The 6,997-nt window shown below is 48.3% G+C and overlaps 1 long non-coding RNA gene across 2 annotated transcripts; it reads left to right on the top strand.

Annotated features, from left to right (window-relative positions):
- Positions 1-438: 438 nt before the first annotated feature.
- Positions 439-5,585, top strand: LOC115088847. Of its 2 annotated transcripts, none has more exons than XR_003855928.1 (3): positions 439-582; positions 2,844-2,896; positions 5,483-5,585. It is a non-coding gene; the product is annotated as an uncharacterized LOC115088847 (long non-coding RNA). The 2 variants fall into 2 exon arrangements; XR_003855929.1 differs by lacking the exon at positions 439-582 and adding an exon at positions 1,000-1,040.
- Positions 5,586-6,997: the final 1,412 nt, after the last annotated feature.

Here is a 6,997-nt window from a genome sequence, read left to right as displayed (position 1 = left end):
ACCATTAGTAGAGGTTTGAAACCAGGCAACTCCTTTCTTTCTTGCTCTTTGCAACAGACGTCCTCTGTTGCTCCTAGGCTGTGATCCCTGTGCTTTGGTGTCGTGCCTCCAGTGTCTCCTGTGTCATCGTCCTCCAGCGTCTCCTATGTCTTCATGCCTCCAGCGTCTCTTGGGTCTTCGTGCCTCCAGCGACTCCTGTGTCTTCATGCCTCCACGTCTCTTGGGTCTTCAGCCTCCAGTGTCTTCTGTTGTCTTCATGCCTCCAGCGTCTCATGTGGTCTTCATGCCTCCAGAGTCTCTTGGGTCTTCATGCCTCCAGCGTCTCCTGTGTCTTCAAGCCTCCAGCGTCTCTTGGGTCTTCATGCCTCCAAGCGTCTCCTGTGTCTTCATGCCTCCAGTGTCCTCCTGTGTCATCGTCCCTCCAGCGTCGCCTGTGTCTTCATGCCTCCAGCGTCTCTTGGGTCTTCATGCCTCCAACGTCTCCATGTTCCTGTGACCATCACTTCGTCTCTTCACTATCTGCCACAGACCTTCTGCCTGGACTACGCTGTCTCTTCAAGAGATTGGTTCCTATCTTGCTGGGTGAACGCTCTATATCTTCCTTCTCTTTCCTCTCTGTCCCACCTGCCTTTGCTGTTCTTTGCTTTTCATTCCCTTTCTCTGTCTTGTTTATGCTTCCCCTTTTCCTTTCCCTTACTTCTCCTTTTAGCAAAACAGTTTTAGTGGTTAATATTATTTCCCTCCCATGTAAAATTCCCTTTTATTACCATTAGAGGGTCCATGAGGGAGAGAGAGAGCTGTGGGTTAATAGGGACAGACAGGGAGAGTTTGTAAAGCTAAAGAAGCCCAGCCAGTTGTACAGTCTGAGCTGATCCTATCAGCACCCTCAGAGCCGACTGAGACAGGTGCAGCATTCAGCTCTGCAAAAACATTCACTTAAAAACCAGTTGGAGTTACTGTGAAATTCATTTTTTTCTTCTTCCCCTGCTTGTAATACAGTCTTCATAACAAGCTCTGTTTATTAGCACTGTGGATCCTAGGTAAGTGAGTTTTTCAGTGATTCTGGTATTTTTGGATGTGCCTTCTTTATTTGTCTGGATACTGTGAAACCCCAGGTTTAGGGAGTCACAATGTCCTCAGAAAGCCCTCATGAAGGAGCAGGTGGTAGGGTACTTGGGAAACCCAGTTGGTGGGTGGGAGGTTGTCAGGAGAGAGGCACAAGTGCAGGAGCAGGCAAGGCCTCTGCAGTGCTTGCTAGGATCTTCAAGGTCCAAGCAAGTGAGCAAGGGTTTAACCTCCGAGTGTCAGGTGAAAGCAGCTTTTGCTTTACTTTTGCTAAGAATGTTTTATTCCAGGGAGGTAAAGGAAGAGATGTGATGTGTGCTCTTCATTCCTGCCATGAATATTTCATTCTGTGTGGCAGGGGCAGAGCCAGAAGCAGCACAGCTCTTGCTCTGTTTTCCCTGTGAACATTTAAGTGAAGGCTAAGCAATCTTGTATTGCTTAGCAGATAATAACGGGGGTTAGCGAGCGGTAGGATAGGGTTAAATTATAAGTTAGGAGGGAAAGGGGAGGGGGAGAAAGTAAAGCTAAGGGGCCAATGAAAAGGAAGTATTTTGAATTGAGGAGCTGGGATTGGTTGGGGGTAAAGTAGTTAGGGCAGAGAGCCCTTTCGCGCCTCAGTTGGGTGCGAGAGGGCTGAGGGAGCAGGGCTGGAATAATTTCCCTCCTCCCTCCCTTATTGTAGAATCATTGGATGTTATTCAATGTGTGTTGTCTTTATTGATTGTCACAGTGGCCGGGTAACCTGAGCCCAATATGATTGATTTTGTTATGTCTTGTTAAAAGGCATTTGGGGGGGGGGGGGGTATCTCGTGTAGCGTGGGGCTGCTACATGAGGTGGCCAATGAACAAGAGGGGGGTCGAAGCTCAGAGGCCGGGGTACTTACCCATGCTGGTGCGAGGCGGGGTAAGGAAATGGACTCTATGGGTGTAGCTCTACCACTGGGTCGAGGTGGGGAGCAATAGTGTATTAAGTGTTAGGGGCTCGGGTCATGTTATAATAAACTGCGGCCTTTATTTAACCAAAACAAACATTGTGTGGGATTATAAAGGGGGAGGGGAAGCAATTGAAAGCGAGTCTTGCCTCTCTCAGTTTTTCTTGGGGTGGGAGGCTGCAGGAAGGAGCCAAGGATGAGGCAGGAGCTCTCGTGCCACTCTCCAGTCCTTATGAATATTTCATTCAAGGACAAGGTGGGGAGATGAACCCAAAGCTGTGGCAGCAGATCCTGCTCGCTCCTGCCGTGCAACATTTGATTATGGGGGGAGGGGGAGGGGGGAGTCAGAGACACGGAGCAAAAGCTCCCTCCATGAACCTCTGGTTCTGGGGCTCTGGCAGTGGCTGCCTGGGACTGAGCTGTGGGTCTCATCTGGGTCTGGATGTTTCCCAGCCTTGACCTAAATAATCAAAGTATGCAAGGTCTGGCCAATCCCATCTGAATTTTAAACCTGAGGTGATAAGGAATGCAAAAGTACACATCTAGATTTGCTTTGTTTATTGCCCCCTCTAAAATACCCCTGCCTGCTTTTTGTGAGGGCACGGTGTTAAAGGAAAGCTCTGCATATAGTTTTCCCTCTGTCCGAACTCCAAACCAGAAATATGCCTTGTTATATGCTCCTACCTTTACTTGTGTAGAGGATGGACAGTAATCAAACAGCCTATTTCTGTGGATAAAAGAGCGCTTTAACCCCCAGAAATGGCTTTCATTATTGTCCTCCCTGTATATAATGGTGATGTGCATTCAGCCTTGCACATTTTAAAGTCTGAACCTTTCTTTAAACAGACGAAGACAAGCCTGCATCAAAAATGACCGAGCGATTGGGAGTCAGGATAGAGGTGGGTATGTTTTTTAGATTAAGGGACAGGCCCTTCAGCTAAGGTTAGATCCTCTGGAACTGCTCAGGCTAAGTTTTCAGGAGGCTCCTCAGTGCTGAACTGGCTAAGCTAAATTCCCTGTACGTACCCGGATCAGTCCAGACTCCTGGGTTTTGCCCACCCTCTAGCAGTTGGAGACAGAAGTTTATCAAACAAACCTATGCCTTATCTAGGCTGGTGCCACCTACAGTCTGGCAGTCTTCCTCTGTCTCCTAGCAGGTGGAGGAGGTGCAAAACCTACAGTCTGTGCTGAGGCCTAGATTTTCAGTTCTAGATAGTATTGTTAGCTGGGTAAAGAGAAGGATAAAGTTAGAATAAGGTATAGGAGCGCAGTGGTTTGCCTGCAGGTCCAGTCTCCCCGCCTCCCAGGGGGTTGTGAGGTCCGGAGGGGACCATCCCCCTGGTTCCCAGGCCGCTGAGGTGTGGGGTGTTTTGCCCTCCTGCCAGCGTGAATTTGTGACTGGGGGTGATACCGGGGAGCCCGGCTCACTCCCCCCAGTAGGTCCAGGACCCGGAGACTATTGGGCGAGTATATTTAAAAAAAAGAAAAAAGTTAAAAAAAATTTTGTGTGTTCTGTCGGGGTTTCATTCTCCTTCCCTTCCGGTCGCATTTGGGTGCTTGCGCGCCATTTTCGCCACCTTCCGAGCGATTTTCGGGGCTGTTTTTTGCTGCAGCATGCCGCATCGGGCCGCTTGTAGGGCCTGCGGCACCGCGCGGGCGCAACTGTCCTGGGACAATTTGTGTTCCGATTGCCTCTCCGGAGGCAAGGGGGTCTCTGCGGCCACGGGCAGGGACCTGGTGAGGGTCCAAACAGTGACCGGAGCATTTGGGGACTTACATTCTTCAGGTGCCGACCCGATCCCGTGGGAACGCCCCAAGGTGCCAGCGGCACGGGGGAGGACGACCCTCCACCGCGATTGTCTCCACAACGCAGAGTCCCTAAGGGGGACAGACCTGCAAGACCCAGCTGTGCTGCCAATCCAGAGGTCCCTGAGGGGGATCAGACAGATTTGTCTTCAGACTCTTTTTTTTCGTCTGATTTCGTGTTGCTTATGCATAAAGCCTTCAAGGCACGCAAAGATTGCCATTTAAATACAGTCTCGAGCGGTATGTGATCCGAACTGTGCGTGCGGCAAACGCAGGTGCGCCCGGCACTAATGCACCTCTTTCTACCGCACCTTACTGTATTGGAATGTTTGTGATAACCAAGATCAATGCCTGAACCTCAGATGGAAAGTAGGACATCAGGAAATGCTTACATATCTCCTTTCTTTCTCTTTCCGGTTCCGCTCATCCTGCAAACGTCAGCACCGGTGCAACTATTCCCACCCCTCTTTCCATTGCTCCCTCTGCTCTTCCCTACCCCAAGCCTCCCCCTCTCTATCTTCCCTCCACCCTCTCCCATCAATCTCCCTGCCTTATCTCCTGTTCTCCCCTTCCATCTTTTTCTCCTTTGCTCCTTCCTGTTATTGTATCGACTCCTCCCACCCTCCTTCCAATGCTCTCTCTGCTCTCACTCCTCTCCCCTAGCCCATGCCTCCCTTCTCTATATCTTCCTTCTCCTTCCTCTCTGCCCACCTGCCTTTGCTGTTCTCTACTTTTCCTCCCCTTTCTCTGTCTTGTTTATGCTTCCCCTTTCCCCTTTTCCTTTCCCTTACTTCTCCTTGACATCCCGTGTGTATTTGGTCTGATTGCAGTGCGTGCGCTTCGAAGAAAAAAAACCGGTAAGGAGACTTTGCAAACATCGCTTTGTGCCCTATAATACTTTTAAAGGTCCTTGATCAGCGGATTTGTCCAGCTGAGTTCGGAATTTAGCTGGACAAACTACAAAGTGTTAAAATTGTGGGCCAATGAATGGCTAACTTACCTGGATAAAATGGGATGACTGGGTGTGGGGCTTATGTTTAGCTGGGTAGCATATAGTTTTCCCCCTGTCCAAACTCCAAACCAGAAATATACCTTGTTATATGCTCCTACCTTTACTTGTGTAGAGGATGGACAGTAATCAAATAGCCTATTTCTGTGGATAAAAGAGCACTTTATCCCCAGAAATGGCTTTCATTATTGTCCTCCCTGTATATAATGGTGATGTGCATTCAGCCTTACACAATTTAAAGTTTGAACCTTTCTTAACAGACGAAGACAAGCCTGCATCAAAAATGACCGAGCGATTGGGAGTCAGGGTAGAGGTGGGTATTTTTTTTAGATTAAGGGACAGGCCCTTCAGTGAGGTTAGATCCTCTGGATCTGCTCAGGGTAAGTATTCAGGAGGCTTCTCAGTGCTGAACCAGCTAAGCTAAATTTGGGAATATTTCCAGCCACCAAGCTGTGATTGAAAATTTATCCAGTAAACGGAATCAACTCTTGTGGTCACTTAGCAGCTCTTCTGAAAACTTACCCCTTACTTTGAATACAGAAATGGGCACAATTAACTTTGTGATAACCAATATCAATGCCTGTACCTCAGATGGAAAGTAGGACATCAGGAAATGCTCACATATCTCCTTTCTTTCTCTTTCCGGTTCCGCTTGTCCTGCAAACTTCAGCACCGGTGCAGCTACTCCCATCCCTCTTTCCACTGCTCCCTCTGCTCTCTCTCCTCTCTTCTACCCCATGCCTCCCCCTCTGCATCTCCCCTCCTCCCTCTCCCATCAATCTCCCGGCCTTATCTCCTGTTCCCCCCTTCCATCTTTTTCTCCTTTGCTCCTTCCTGTTATTGTATCAACTCCTCCCACCCTCCTTCCAATGCTCTCCATGCTCTCCCTCCTCTCCCCTAGCCCATGCCTCCCTTCTCTATATCTCCCTCCTCCTTCCTCTCTGCCCACCTGCCTTTGCTGTTCTCTACTTTTCCTCCCCTTCTCTGTCTTGTTTATGCTTCCCCCTTTCCCCTTTTTCCTTTCCCTTACTTCTCCTTGACATCCCGTGTGTGTTTGGTCTGATTGCAGTGCATGCGCTTCGAAGAAAAAAAACCGGTAAGGAGACTTTGCAAACATCGCTTCGTGCCCTGTAATACTTTTAAAGGTGCTTGGTCAGCGGATTTGTCCGGCTGAGTTTGGAATTTAGCTGGACAAACCGCAAAGTGTTAAAATTGTGGGCCAATGAATGGCTAACTTACCTGGATAAAAAGAGATGACCGGGTGTGGGGCTTATGTTTAGCTGGGTAGCAGCCCTGAAGTGAGATAGATAAACTTACTCCACTGTCTTTGGGTCTATCCAGCGGGAACCCGTACCTGGGTAAGTCCAGCTAACTTCCTGCTCTCAGCATCGCTGAATGGACCTATTAGTTTATAAATATAAATGAAGAAACATTTTGTTGGTATTCAGGGATTTCACAGTGCTAATCAGTGATTTCTCAGAGACGAGGAGTCCCTCAGATCACAGGGAACTGTCTGCCCTCTATAGTTACTCCAATGAGCCATAGCAAATGGTTTAGTCCACTCACTACCCTAAACTAGGTCCTCCTCTGGGAGGTGCTTAGACCTTAGAAAAGAGACCCAGAAAAGACAAAACAATAAATATAACAACTGAGGAATCACTATATAGCAGTCAAATGCTTATTTATTAGCACAATCTGTGGTCAGAAGACCTCCTCACTGATTCAGATGCTTGTTGGTTACTCCAGCTCTACCTGACACAAAAACCTGAAAGAAGTGTGAGACTTGGTGCAGGACCCTGCTGATACCCAGCACTAACTTACCTGTCACTAATCATTCACAGAAACAGTGCTAATAAATGAATGTTATAATATATAAGAAAAGGATTTACAGTTAACTCAAAAGGCTTGGAAAACTGCAAACAGCAAAGAGGAAAAAAGGAAAGGAGCAGTAACTGCTGGTACTTAACAGTTTGTCTCCAGGGTGAAATGCTGCTTCCTTCCTAGTCAGATTTGAGGGTGCTGTGTAACCTTTTCCTGTCAACCCACAGCTGTACTTCCCAGCTGAAACAGGTCTCTCTCTCTCTTTCTGCTAATTCCAACTCTCATTCTCTCAGCCCGTTCTATCACTCTAACAGATCCTCAGCAGCAGTGCAATGTCTGCTGAAACGAGCATCTCTCTCTCAGT

The sequence above is a fragment of the Rhinatrema bivittatum genome, chromosome 3 (genome assembly GCF_901001135.1).
Source record: "Rhinatrema bivittatum chromosome 3, aRhiBiv1.1, whole genome shotgun sequence".
NCBI lineage: Eukaryota > Metazoa > Chordata > Amphibia > Gymnophiona > Rhinatrematidae > Rhinatrema > Rhinatrema bivittatum.
This window is presented reverse-complemented; position numbering and strand designations above follow the sequence as displayed.